At 39.7% G+C, this 15074-nt stretch overlaps 1 protein-coding gene across 1 annotated transcript in view; it reads left to right on the top strand.

Annotated features, from left to right (window-relative positions):
- LOC134483947 (double homeobox protein 4-like protein 4) overlaps positions 1-15074 on the top strand; it is a gene marked incomplete at its 5' end in the record, with an annotated part of 76354 nt that overhangs the window by 51960 nt on the left and 9320 nt on the right. The window lies entirely within an intron of this gene.

The raw sequence follows: 15074 nt of genomic DNA, 5'->3' as shown, positions 1-15074 counted from the left end.
AGTCTGCCCCCTCTCTGCTACACACAAATCATGGTTGTGCTTTTCTTTAAGGGTAATATCCATTTAAAAATGACTAATATGTTCTTTATCTATCTGTGTCCATTCTTTTGCTGGCAAATTTGTTGTTGTTGTTTTTCACAGTTGTCTTATGCTTCTTTCTATAAATTTGGCACATTTTCTTTATCCATCTTTCCACTGAGGGGAAATGTAGGCTCTTTCCAATTTCTGGCTATTATTTATAAAGCTTGTATGAGCTTTAGCCTTCTGGACAGGAACTATCTTGTCTAAAGTAGACTTCTAATTAAATGTTTGAAAGGTAGTGTATTGTTGTGAGTGCTGCTTATTCTTGCATACTAATAGGCTCTTGTTGATGAAGCATCAGACTTTAGAAACACCGCAAATGGATTGGAAGACATTGCTAAAAGAGTGATTTAAATACCTTCAATTTTTTCAAGATGGATTTTAAAATGTATGTATTAAAGTTTTTATGTAAGTATTCAACTGCAGATATTCACAGTCAAATCTGTCAGAATCTTATATCTTTCCTAAGGGAAGAAAGGTACAGTCAGGGAAGGTATTCCTTCATTCTCACAGGGGAAACATAAGCCTGAATGTGTTCATACATAGATGCATCTTCATGATATTTAGTTCATATTTATTTCCAAGTAGACTCAGAAAATGTTGACAGTCCATTGCCTTGTAAGATCTACCCAAGTGCATCTGTACCACTACACTTCTATTCTGCAACATTTATGTCTGCTTTATTTGTGTATTTTCTGACATAGACTATTGTACTGCTGCATCTTCCATTTTGCATTCATTGTGATGCAACTATATCAGAGACAAATATTATCTCTGCATCTTTTAGTAAAAAAAATTCAAAAGTATCCAAAGCAAGCTGCCAAATTCTCAAGTACATGAAACATTTAAAGCAATACTGAGGGCATAGTATAATTTTGCTTTGAATAAAATGCCTTATCAATAATTCATACTCCAATTAAATATGTGATATATCACAAATACATTAATACAAATAATTACCAATTTCTAAAATAGAAGGAAATAAATATACCTGAGAGCATTTCCATATTTAAATCAAAGTTTTTATTGTAACAAGCATCCTCTCAATCTAAAAATGAATTTTCACTTAATTTTGAAGCAAAAAAAGATGGGAAAGTATTCCTATAAATAACCTAAGTGTAGAAACACTACCTTGTGCAGAAAGCTGATAAATCAAAGAGGTGATGTTAAAAGCAAATGGTCCAGCAGTCAGCAACTTATGGATAATAGACTTACGGATAATAGCAGTCACAACTGCTATGAGGAATTGAAACAATCAAAGTTCATCTGGCATTAGTTATAACTTGAAGGTCAGAGATAGCACATATCAATAGAAATAAGGAGAAACTGGTTTCACAAAATTTTCAATATGAACACTTGTAACAAACAATAAATTTATGGGCATAAAGATTCAAAATGGTTGGAGGAAGAGGACAGAGTCAAAATACGCATAAGATAATAATCTCTGGTAAACCATCTAATGGATATTAAGAAAAATTGGATCCTATATATGTTAGTGCTTGTCGCTTTGGAAATCAATATGGCATGTTCTCAAAAAATTGGGAATTTATTTACCTCAAGACCAGGTATACCATTACTATGTATATACACAAATAACACTCTACAATACCATCAGGACACTTGTTCACCTTGTTCAAAGCAGCTTTATTCATAATGCCCAGAAACTGGAAACCACTTATATTTCCCCTCAATGGAAAGATGGATGAATGAAATATGGTAAATTTACCGAATGATGCATAAGTCAACTGTTAAAAACAACACCAACATGAAACTTGCCAGCAAAAGAATGAACACTAATAAAGAAGGTACTAGTCACTTGTAAGTGGATATTATCCTTAAAGTAATAACCATATTATTATCCAAAGACCCAAAGGACCTAAGTAACAAGGATGACTCCCCTGGGGACACATGATTCTCACTAAGAAGAGAAACCAAAATAGACAGACCAGGTCCATGAGGAAAGTGAGCTGCGTATGTATAGGTTTGGGGATGGGAACAGGAAGGATCAGGTGTGGGGAGGACTGAGGGAGAGAGTACTGAAAGAGACCATTGGAATGGGAGCTTTGCTCACCTCTGAGACAATTTTGAATCCTAGGGAAATGGAAACTCTCAGATATCCATGAGGGTAACTCTGTCTAAGAGTCTTAGGAATGAGTATGTAAACCCTGAACTGGTTATCTCCAGTAACCAGCCAAAATTTGCAGTGGAGGTATTGAACACCAAGCCAGCCATAAAACCTCCAATCTTCAATTTGTCTTGCTTACAAGAATGGGCTGGTTAAAGTTGGTAAAGATATTGTTGGAATGAACAACCCTTGACTGGTTCACCTTTAAATCCATGCTATGAGGGGGAGCTCACCTGTGACTCTGTCTGGAGTGCCAGAAACCTGTCATGGCAGGTTGATATAGGAAAGCTGGCCTTTTGTGGAGAGAAACAGAATGTGTGTAGGCATGGTAAGAAGGGATTTTGGAAGTAAGATTGAGAGGAGAAAAGGGAGGGAAAACAACCATCAGGACATAAATAAAAATGCATGGAAATAAAGAAGCATACTCACCCTGTAAATCTTTTCTCCCAAGAAATTGACTTACCTTAATTTTTCACCAGGACACCTATTTCATCTTCAGATTTCTATTTATATATGTAGTGCTATAGTATATAGCTGTAAACCAGCACTCATATGTTGGAGCACAGGATTCCCAAATTGAGACTGGTATTGTTTGTCCTTATCTGTACATCATAACAAAAATCAATGGGGGGCTTAAAGATTTTATTTTTATTTGTCTTACCTGTGGTGATCAATGCCTTCATTAATGGATGTTGGGCCAGGGATTTAAGCAGGAGGAAAGGCAGAGAACATAGAGGAAATGCTGGCTTCTCACTTTCTATTCATGGCTGGGTTGCTTTACATATAAATATACAACTCTGGACCAACTTTAAGAGTTGGAGCCACTCAAGGCGGGCTGGTATCTCCCATATCATTAATCAAGACAATGGGTCCTATAACGCTCCACTAACTGCAAATTCTTAGCCTATTTTCAGACACTTAGCCAATTACACCTCTTAGTTTGTGAGCCAGGGTTGTCAGTAAATGGATACATGAGGAAAACGTTATACTAACACAGGTGGCAGAGACATACACAGAAAAACACCATAAATATTTTATATTTTCTGCATACACACACACACACACACACACACACACACACACACACAGAGAGAGAGAGAGAGAGAGAGAGAGAGAGAGAGAGAGAGAGAGAGCAATCATTAGATGTTTATATAATATATGGATGAACAGATAGTAGAGGGGCTAACTAACAGGACTTGACAACTGGACGCTGCTTTTTGTATTTTTAACCTTTTTTGATGTAGAGTAGAGACTACCAAGCAGGAATGGATAACTAGGATTGCAATGGTATATAGGCATTTCCTGTAAGAAAATTGGGTACTAGCAGGAGCTGAACCTGAACTCTGTATATGTTATATGTGTCTTTGGCTGTTATGGAGGAAACACTACAGAGAAGCAGACAGAGACATTTATTGTATGAGACTTTTAGATACAGAGGAATAGACACCTAGACCCCATCTATATGCCAATGTGGAACATTAATTGAATGGGAATCTATCTAGCAGTAACTGATACCTCCCTGTAAATATGTATGTGTGTATACTTGTTTGTTTGTTGGTATGTGTGTGTCTATGAAAACCTTTGTACAAAACAGGACCAGAAAGGTAATCATGTCTTTAGGTATGTATGTGTGTCCTTACAAGGAAATTTGTGTCTAGCACAACCTGATAGCTTGCAATAAGAGCATCTCTCCTTCTGCATAAGAATTTCTGTATATGTGCTTCCATAATAGGGAAGTATGTTCCTAGCTGGAACAGACACATCTGTGAGTGAGAGGTACACTGTAGTTGAGGAGATACATAGTAGGACTAGACACTGGCATATTATGTGATCATAGATTTTTTGATGTAGAGTATGGGCTACTGTGTAGGAACAAACACAGAACCATGCCCGTACTTGAAGGTTTGTTTAAAATGGAGGAAAGAAATAACAAAACCTGACCTTTGTTTTGTATGAATTTGGAGAGCTATGATATTCAAGAAGGGTTTAGAAGGTTCTCACACCTGATTGATAATTTATATGTGGGTTTCAGATAGATGGGAAAATCTTGTAGCAGTATCTTATACACAGAATTGTATGTGCATTTTGGGCTTTTGTTGTAAGACAGAAGAGGCTACCTAGTAGGTACGAAGAACTAAGGCAAGGGATGCCTATGTGGTCTTTGTGTGTGTGTGTGTGTGTGTGTTTGTGTGTGTGTGTGTGTGTGTGTGTGTGTGTTTTACTGTGTGGAAGGTACCTTATACCTAGAAGTTTATCTAAGTCTTTGAATACAGGAGCACATATAGGATAACGTGATAGTCATTTGTTTGTGGCTTTAACTAGAGTTGGGGCAGACAGAGAGAAATTGGCTACCTAGACCTGTATGAGTACTTGGTTTTAGGAGGTACATTAGCATGACCTGACCCATTGCAGTGTATCTGCAGCTTTATCTCTAAGGCACAGAACAACTAGAAAAAACTGACACCTATTTACGTCTGGGCCTACATGTCCCAACCAGTGGTTTCCAGTATGTTCTTTTATCTAGCATGGAATACTGGACCTAGAAGTTCCAGTCTAAGTGTGTCCCCCACATTCCATTACATGTGAAGTTCTACAGATGTGAGATGCATTTGTTCAACAAGGAACAATGTAATATATCCACATTGGTGCCAGAGATGACAAATGGAGCTTATACTGAACACTATGTGTTAGCAGTGGTTTGTTGTGATGGAGGGCCTATGACTTAGTGAATGTAGTATTGCAGGTGCTGGATGCATATGGCTGTGAGAAACCTAGCATTTTATGTGGGTATTTTCAAATACATATGAATTTCTAGTTATCAGGCTTTGACAGCTCATATTCCATAGAAACACAGCTAAATTCACACAGACTACAGTCTATTCAACTGCTTTCCAAGCTTGGATATACTTCTTGATATCAGGATATAAACAACACTAAATTAATTCACTGATGTAATCTAAAATGCCCTGCTATCTACAATACACCAGACTTCACATTCACTGCAGGTTAAGGCAAGTCAGCATGTTATACACACACACACACACACACACACACACACACACACACACACACACACACATTGCTCTGTATAACATTGACATCATCACCACTGTTCCACATAAACTGCTATTGTTATGTGTCATGTGGTCCTGGAACCAGACATCCTCCTATAGTTGTCACACAACACACACTGCTGTGTTCATAAGACACTACAGAATATCTCTTTGATAATCCTGCATAGAATTATCTCAGTATCAGGATCTTCCCCCACTATAGGTTTTATTAGACCCCTCCAATCTTGTTGCAAAATACCCTTGTGCACTACTATTTATCTAGCACCCTAAACACTCCATCCCTTTCTTTATGCCTGGAACATACTGCTTGATATCAAGTCCTGTTGTACACCTACCTGAGACCCTATCCACTGCTGTATGTTATATATTTCTAGACCCTCTAGTCTTGAGCTGTATATTGTGCATGGTATGAGGCCTCACTCTTTCACCTGTATTGTTGCCCCAAAGTCCTTCAAATTTGCAGCCATGATTTATACCCAGCCTTGTGTACTAATGTATTCCACAGCAGAATGGTGGGATGCTGGTAAGATTTGAGGTCTATCATTGCATGTAACGTTGGAATCTCGACCAAAATGACAATATAGGACTGATAACTCCTAGATTCTACATGGAAGTGGCAGGGGTGTCTAGAAGAGTCTGAAAAACATTACTACTCACATGTTCCATGATTACCTATCTCAAGTTAGATGGTTTCACTTTTCTGGTTGTATCCTCTTGTGGGTTCTGAACATATTGAAATAAATAAATTCTATTTCCTCCCCTAGCTTCAACAGGACTCTCAAATCCATCTTCTTCACATACGATCTATAAATAACTGAATGAAAGAGAAGGACGGACTCCTGAGGCTGCAGAGTGGAAGAGACCACCAACACTGCTCACCCCTGCCCACATCCCTGGCCCAAGCGGAAACTGTATAAGGCCTCTGGGCTCCCGTGGGGGAGGGCCCAGGAGCGGCAGCACCGCTGCCTGAGACACCGCCGGAACCTGAAGGAAAGAGACTGGATAAACAGTTCTCTGCACCCAAATCCCGTGTGAGGGAGAGCGAAACCTTCAGAGAGGCAGACAAGCCTGGGAAACCAGAAGAGACTGTTCTCTGCACACACATCTCAGACGCCAGAGGAAAAAGCCAAAGACCATCTGGAACCTTGGTGCACTGAAGCTCCTGGAAGGGGCGGCACAGGTCTTCCTGGTTGCTGCCGCTGCAGAGAGCCCGAGGGCAGCACCCCACGAGAGAACTTGAGCCTCGGGACCACAGGTAAGACCAAATTTTCTGCTTCAAGAAAACTGACTGGTGAACTCAAGACACAGGCCCACAGGAACAGCTGAAGACCTGTACAGAGGAAAAACTACACGCCCAAAAGCAGAACACTCTGTCCCCATAACTGGCTGAAAGAAAACAGGAAAACAGGTCTACAGCACTCCTGACACACAGGCTTATAGGACAGTCTAGCCACTGTCAGAAATAACACAACAAAGTAACACTAGAGATAATCTGATGGCAAGAGGCAAGTGCAGGAACCCAAGCAACAGAAACCAAGACTACATGGCATCATCGGAGCCCTATTCTCCCACCAAAATAAACATGGAATATCCAAACACACCAGAAAAGCAAGATCTAGTTTCAAAATCATATTTGATCATGATGCTGGAGGACTTCAAGAAAGATGTGAAGAACTCCCTTAGAGGAACACAGGAAAACATTAATAAACAAGTAGAAGCCCATAGAGAGGAGACACAAAAATCCCTGAAAGAATTCCAGGAAAACATAAATAAACAAGTAGAAGCCCAAAGAGAGGAGACACAAAAATCCCTGAAAGAATTCCAGGAAAACACAATCAAACAGTTGAAGGAATGAAAAATGGAAATAGAAGCAATCAAGAAAGAACACATGGAAACAACCCTGGATATAGAAAACCAAAAGAAGAGACAAGGAGCTGTAGATACAAGCTTCACCAACAGAATACAAGAGATGGAAGAGAGAATCTCAGGAGCAGAAGATTCCATAGACATCATTGACTCAACTGTCAAAGATAATGTAAAGCAGAAAAAGGTACTGGTCCAAAACATACAGGAAATCCAGGACTCAATGAGAAGATCAAACATAAGGATAATAGGTATAGAAGAGAGTGAAGACTCCCAGCTCAAAGGACCAGTAAATATCTTCAACAAAATCATAGAAGAAAACTTCCCTAACCTAAAAAAAAGAGATACCCATAGGCATACAAGAAGCCTACAGAACTCCAAATAGATTGGACCAGAAAAGAAACAGCTCCCGTCACATAATTGTCAAAACACCAAACGCACAAAATAAAGAAAGAATATTAAAAGCAGTAAGGGAAAAAGGTCAAGTAACATATAAAGGCAGACCTATCAGAATCACACCAGACTTTTCGCCAGAAACTATGAAGGCCAGAAGATCCTGGACTGATGTCATACAGACCCTAAGAGAACACAAATGCCAGCCCAGGTTACTGTATCCTGCAAAACTCTCAATTAGCATAGATGGAGAAACCAAGATATTCCATGACAAAACCAAATTTACACAATATCTTTCTACAAATCCAGCACTACAAAGGATAATAAAGGGTAAAGCCCAACATAAGGAGGCAAGCTATACCCTAGAAGAAGCAAGAAACTAATCATCTTGGCAACAAAACAAAGAGAAGAAAAGCACACAAACATAACCTCACATCCATACATGAATATAACAATAAGCAATAATCACTATTCCTTAATATCTCTCAACATCAATGGCCTCAACTCCCCAATAAAAAGACATAGATTAACAAACTGGATACGCAACGAGGACCCTGCATTCTGCTGCCTACAGGAAACACACCTCAGAGACAAAGACAGACACTACCTCAGAGTGAAAGGCTGGAAAACAACTTTCCAAGCAAATGGTCAGAAGAAGCAAGCTGGAGTAGCCATTCTAATAACAAATAAAATCAATTTTCAATTAAAAGTCATCAAAAGGGGCACTCCTGAGGCTGCAGAGCAGAGGAGACCACCAACACTGCCCACCCCTGTCCACATCCCTGGACCAAGAGGAAACTGTATAAGGCCTCTGGGTTCCCGTAGGGGAGGGCACGGGAGCGGCAGGGCCCCTGCGCCTGAGACACCGCCGGAACCTGAAGGAAACAGACTGGATAAACAGTTCTCTGCACCCAAATCCCGTGGGAGGGAGAGCTGAGCCTTCAGAGAGGCGGACACGCCTGGGAAACCAGAAGAGACTGCACTCTGTGCACATCCAGATGCCAGAGGAAAACACCAAACGTCATCTGGAACCCTGGTGCACGGAGGCTCCCGGAAAGAGCAGCACAGATCTACCCGGTTGCTGCCGCCGCGGGGAGGACTTAGGCAGTACCCCACGAGCAAACTTGAGCCTTGGAACCACAGGTAGGACCAAATTTTCCCCTGCAAGAAACCTGCATGGTGAACTCAAGACACAGGCCCACAGGAACAGCTGAAGACCTGTACAGAGGAAAAACTACACGCCCGAAAGCAGAACACTCTGTCCCCATAACTGGCTGAAAGAAAACAGGAAAACAGGACTACAGCACTCCTCACACACAGGCTTATAGGACAGTCTAGCCACTGTCAGAAATAGCAGAACAAAGTAACACTAGTGATAATCTGATGGCGAGAGTCAAGCGCAGGAACCCAAGCAACAGAAACCAAGACTACATGGCATCATCGGAGTCCAAATCTCCCACCAAAGCAAACACGGAATATCCAAACACACCAGAAAAGCAAGACGTAGTTTCAAAATCATATTTGATCATGATGCTGGAGGACTTCAAGAAAGACATAAAGAACTCCCTTAGAGAACAAGTAGAAGCCTACAGAGAGGAATCGCAAAAATCCCTGAAAGAATTCCAGGAAAACACAATTAAAGAGGTGAAGGAATTAAAAATGGAAATAGAAGCAATCAAGAAAGAACACATGGAAACAACCCTGGACACAGAAAATCAAAAGAAAAGACAAGGAGCTGTAGATACAAGCTTCACCAACAGAATACAAGAGATGGAAGAGAGAATCTCGGGAGCAGAAGATTCCATAGAAATCATTGACTCAACTGTCAAAGATAATGTAAAGCAGAAAAAGCTACTGGTCCAAAACATACAGGAAATCCAGGACTCAATGAGAAGATCAAACCTAAGGATAATAGGTATAGAAGAGAGTGAAGACTCCCAGCTCAAAGGACCAGTAAATATCTTCAACAAAATCATAGAAGAAAACTTCCCTAACCTAAAAAAAGAGATACCCATAGGCATACAAGAAGCCTACAGAACTCCAAATAGATTGGACCAGAAAAGAAACAGCTCCCGTCACATAATAGTCAAAACACCAAACGCACAAAATAAAGAAAGAATATTAAAAGCAGTAAGGGAAAAAGGTCAAGTAACATATAAAGGCAGACCTATCAGAATCACACCAGACTTTTCGCCAGAAACTATGAAGGCCAGAAGATCCTGGACAGATGTCATACAGACCCTAAGAGAACACAAATGCCAGCCCAGGTTACTGTATCCTGCAAAACTCTCAATTAACATAGATGGAGAAACCAAGATATTCCATGACAAAACCAAATTTACACAATATCTTTCTACAAATCCAGCACTACAAAGGATAATAAAGGGTAAAGCCCAACATAAGGAGGCAAGCTATACCCTAGAAGAAGCAAGAAACTAATCATCTTGGCAACAAAACAAAGAGAAGAAAAGCACACAAACATAACCTCACATCCAAATATGAATATAACAGGAAGCAATAATCACTATTCCTTAATATCTCTCAACATCAATGGCTTCAACTCCCCAATAAAAAGACATAGATTAACAAACTGGATACGCAATGAGGACCCTGCATTCTGCTGCCTACAGGAAACACACCTCAGAGACAAAGACAGACACTACCTCAGAGTGAAAGGCTGGAAAAGAACTTTCCAAGCAAATGGTCTGAAGAAGCAAGCTGGAGTAGCCATTCTAATATCAAATAAAATCAATTTTCAATTAAAAGTCATCAAAAAAGATAAAGAAGGACACTTCATATTCATCAAAGGAAAAATCCACCAAGATGAACTCTCAATCCTCCTCTTTGGTTGGTTTATATACAAGTGTGCAATTTCTAGCCTTGAAAGTAAAATGATGCTCTCTGGTTCTGGATAGAGGAGCCTTATTTTTTATTATGGCAGCTTGCTATTTTTGTAACATGGTGATTTGGTTGAACACAATAAAGTACAGTAGTAACTGATATCCCCTTCTTCCTGGATGAGTGAGGAGATGATTAAATGTTGATGTCAGCATCCTTGAGCATATTCAGATGAGCTTCTGCTTCTGTTGAAAAGGATGCTGTGTTTGATTGTGGTCCAAAGCTTTGAAAAAAAAAGTCATCAAAAAAAAAATAAGGAAGGACACTTCATATTCATCAAAGGAAAAATCCACCAAGATGAACTCTCAATCCTAAATATCTATGCCCCAAATACAAGGGCAACTACATACGTAAAAGAAACCTTACTAAAGCTCAAAACACACATTGCACCTCACACAATAATAGTGGGAGATTTCAACACCCCACTCTCATCAATGGACAGATCATGGAAACAGAAATTAAACAGAGACGTAGACAGACTAAGAGAAGTCATGTGCCAAATGGACTTAACGGATATTTATAGAACATTCTATCCTAAAGCAAAAGAATATACCTTCTTCTCAGCTCCTCATGGTACTTTCTCCAAAATTGACCATATAATTGGTCAAAAAAACGGGCCTAAACAGGTTCAGAAAGATAGAAATAATCCCATGCATGCTATCAGACCACCACGGCCTAAAACTGGTCTTCAATAACAATAAGGGAAGAATGCCCACATATACGTGGAAATTGAACAATGCTCTACTCAATGATAACCTAGTCAAGGAAGAAATAAAGAAAGAAATTAAAAACTTTTTAGAATTTAATGAAAATGAAGGTACAACATACCCAAACTTATGGGACACAATGAAAGCTGTGCTAAGAGGAAAACTCATAGCACTGTGTGCCTGCAAAAAGAAACAGGAAAGAGCATATGTCAGCTGCTTGACAGCACACCTAAAAGCTCTAGAGCAAAAAGATGCAAATACACCCAGGAGGAGTAGAAGGCAGGAAATAATCAAACTCAGAGCTGAAATCAACCAAGTAGAAACAAAAAGGACCATAGAAAGAATCAACAGAACCAAAAGTTGGTTCTTTGAGAAAATCAAAAAGATAGATAAACCCTTAGCCAGACTAACGAGAGGACCCAGAGAGTGTTTCCAAATTAACAAAATCAGAAATGAAAAGAAAGACATAACTACAGATTCAGAGGAAATTCAAAAAATCTTCAGATCTTACTATAAAAGCCTATATTCAACAAAACTTGAAAATCTACAGGAAATGGACAATTTCCTAGACAGATACCAGGTACCGAAGTTAAATCAGGAACAGATAAACCAGTTAAACAACCCCATAACTCCTAAGGAAATAGAAGCAGTCATTAAAGGTCTCCCAACCAAAAAGAGCCCAGGTCCAGACGGGTTTAGTGCAGAATTCTATCAAACCTTCATAGAAGACCTCATACCAATATTATCCAAACTATTCCACAAAATTGAAACAGATGGATCACTCCCGAATTCCTTCTATGAAGCCACAATTACTCTTATACCTAAACCACACAAACACCCAACAAAGAAAGAGAACTTCAGGCCAATTTCCCTTATGAATATCGACGCAAAAATACTCAATAAAATTCTGGCAAACCGAATCCAAGAGCACATCAAAACAATCATCCACCATGATCAAGTAGGCTTCATCCCAGGCATGCAGGGATGGTTTAATATACGGAAAACCATCAACGTGATCCATTATATAAACAAACTGAAAGAACAAAACCACATGATCATTTCATTAGATGCTGAGAAAACATTTGCCAAAATTCAACACCCCTTCATGATAAAAGTCCTGGAAAGAACAGGAATTCAAGGCCCATACCTAAACATAGTAAAAGCCATATACAGCAAACCAGTTGCTAACATTAAACTAAATGGAGAGAAACTTGAAGCAATCCCACTAAAATCAGGGACTAGACAAGGCTGCCCACTCTCTCCCTACTTATTCAATATAGTTCTTGAAGTTCTAGCCAGAGCAATCAGACAACAAAAGGAGGTCAAGGGGATACACATCAGAAAAGAAGAAGTCAAAATATCACTATTTGCAGATGATAAGATAGTTTATTTAAGTGATCCCAAAAGTTCCACAAGAGAACTACAAAAGCTGATAAACAACTTCAGCAAAGTGCCTGGGTATAAAATTAACTCAAATAAATCAGTAGCCTTCCTCTACACAAAAGAGAAACAAGCCGAGAAAGAAATTAGGGAAATGACACCCTTCATAATAGACCCAAATAATATAAAGTACCTCGGTGTGACTTTAACCAAGCAAGTAAAAGATCTGTATAAGAACTTCAAGACACTGAAGAAAGAAATTGAAGAAGACCTCAGAAGATGGAAAGATCTCCCATGCTCATGGATTGGCAGGATTAATATAGTAAAAATGGCCATTTTACCAAAAGCGATCTACAGATTCAATGCAATCCCCATCAAAATACCAATCCAGTTCTTCAAAGAGTTAGACAGAACAATTTGCAAATTCATCTGGAATAACAAAAATCCCAGGAGAGCTAAAACTATCCTCAACAATAAAAGGACTTCAGGGGGAATCACTATCCCTGAACTCAAGCAGTATTACAGAGCAATAGTGATAAAAACTGCATGGTATTGGTACAGAGACAGACAGATAGACCAATGGAATAGAATTGAAGATCCAGAAATGAACCCACACACCTATGGTCACTTGATTTTTGACAAAGGAGCCAAAACCATCCAATGGAAAAAAGATAGCATTTTCAGCAAATGGTGCTGGTTCAACTGGAGGGCAACATGTAGAAGAATGCAGATCGATCCATGCTTATCACCCTGTACAAAGCTTAAGTCCAAGTGTATCAAGGACCTCCACATCAAACCAGACACACTCAAACTAATAGAAGAAAAACTAGGGAAGCATCTGGAACACATGGGCACTGGAAAAAATTTCCTGAACAAAACACCAGTGGCTTATGCTCTAAGATCAAGAATCGACAAATGGGATCTCATAAAACTGCAAAGCTTCTGTAAGGCAAAGGACACTGTGGTTAGGACAAAACGGCAACCAACAGATTGGGAAAAGATCTTTACCAATCCTACAACAGATAGAGGCCTTATATCCAAAATATACAAAGAACTCAAGAAGTTAGACCGCAGGGAGACAAATAACCCTATTAAAAAATGGGGTTCAGGGCTAAACAAACAGTTCACAGCTGAGGAATGCCGAATGGCTGAGAAACACCTAAAGAAATGTTGAACATCTTTAGTCATAAGGGAAATGCAAATCAAAACAACCCTGAGATTTCACCTCACACCAGTGAGAATGGCTAAGATCAAAAACTCAGGTGACAGCAGATGCTGGCGAGGATTTGGAGAAAGAGGAACACTCCTCCATTGTTGGTGGGATTGCAGACTGGTACAACCATTCTGGAAATCAGTCTGGAGGTTCCTCAGAAAATTTGACATTGAACTGCCTGAGGATCCAGCTATACCTCTCTTCGGCATATACCCAAAAGATGCCCCAACATATAAAAAAGACACGTGCTCCACTATGTTCATCGCAGCCTTATTTATAATAGCCAGAAGCTGGAAAGAACCCAGATGCCCTTCAACAGAGGAATGGATACAGAAAATGTGGTACATCTACACAATTGAATATTACTCAGCTATCAAAAACAACGGCTTTATGAAATTCGTAGGCAAATGGTTGGAACTAGAAATATCATCCTGAGTGAGCTAACCCAATCACAGAAAGACATACATGGTATGCACTCACTGATAAGTGGCTATTAGCCCAAATGCTTGAATTACCCTAGATGCCTAGAACAAATGAAACTCAAGACAGATAATCAAAATGTGAATGCTTCACTCCTTCTCTAAAAGGGGAACAAGAATACCCTTGGCAGGGAAGTGAGAGGCAAAGATTAAAACAGAGACTGAAGGAACACCCATTCAGAGCCTGCCCCACATGTGGCCCATACATATACAGCCACCCAATTAGACAATATGGATGAAGCAAAGAAGTGCAGACCGACAGGAGCCGGATGTAGATCGCTCCTGAGAGACACAGCCAGAATACAGCAAATACAGAGGCGAATGCCAGCAGCAAACCACTGAACTGAGAATAGGACCCCCGTTGAAGGAATCAGAGAAAGAACTGGAAGAGGTTGAAGGGGCTCGAGACCCCATATGTACAACAATGCCAAGCAACCAGAGCTTCCAGGGACTAAGCCACTACCTAAAGACTATACATGGACTGACCCTGGACTCTGACCTCATAGGTAGCAATGAATATCCTAGTATGAGCACCAGTGGAAGGGGAAGCTCTGGGTCCTGCTAAGATTGAACCCCCAGTGAACTAGACTGTTGGGGGGAGGGTGGCAATGGGGGGAGGGTTGGGAGGGGAACACCCATAAGGAAGGGGAGGGGGAGGGGGATGTTTGCCCGGAAACCAAAGAATTATTATTAAGTATTAAATAAATTTAAAAAAAAAAGAATACAAAGCTTATACCCAGTCCTTCTAATAGCTGCTATTAAAAACTATTTGGAATAATTAAATAAAGCTAATGTTCAGATAATAAACTCATGATCATATTAGAATCTGAATTAATTACAATAAAATGTTTTCAAGATTAT

Source organism: Rattus norvegicus, chromosome 20 (assembly GCF_036323735.1).
Source record: "Rattus norvegicus strain BN/NHsdMcwi chromosome 20, GRCr8, whole genome shotgun sequence".
NCBI classification, from domain to species: Eukaryota; Metazoa; Chordata; class Mammalia; order Rodentia; family Muridae; genus Rattus; species Rattus norvegicus.
Note: the sequence above shows the minus strand (reverse complement) of the source record. Positions and strands in the feature narration are given on the sequence as shown.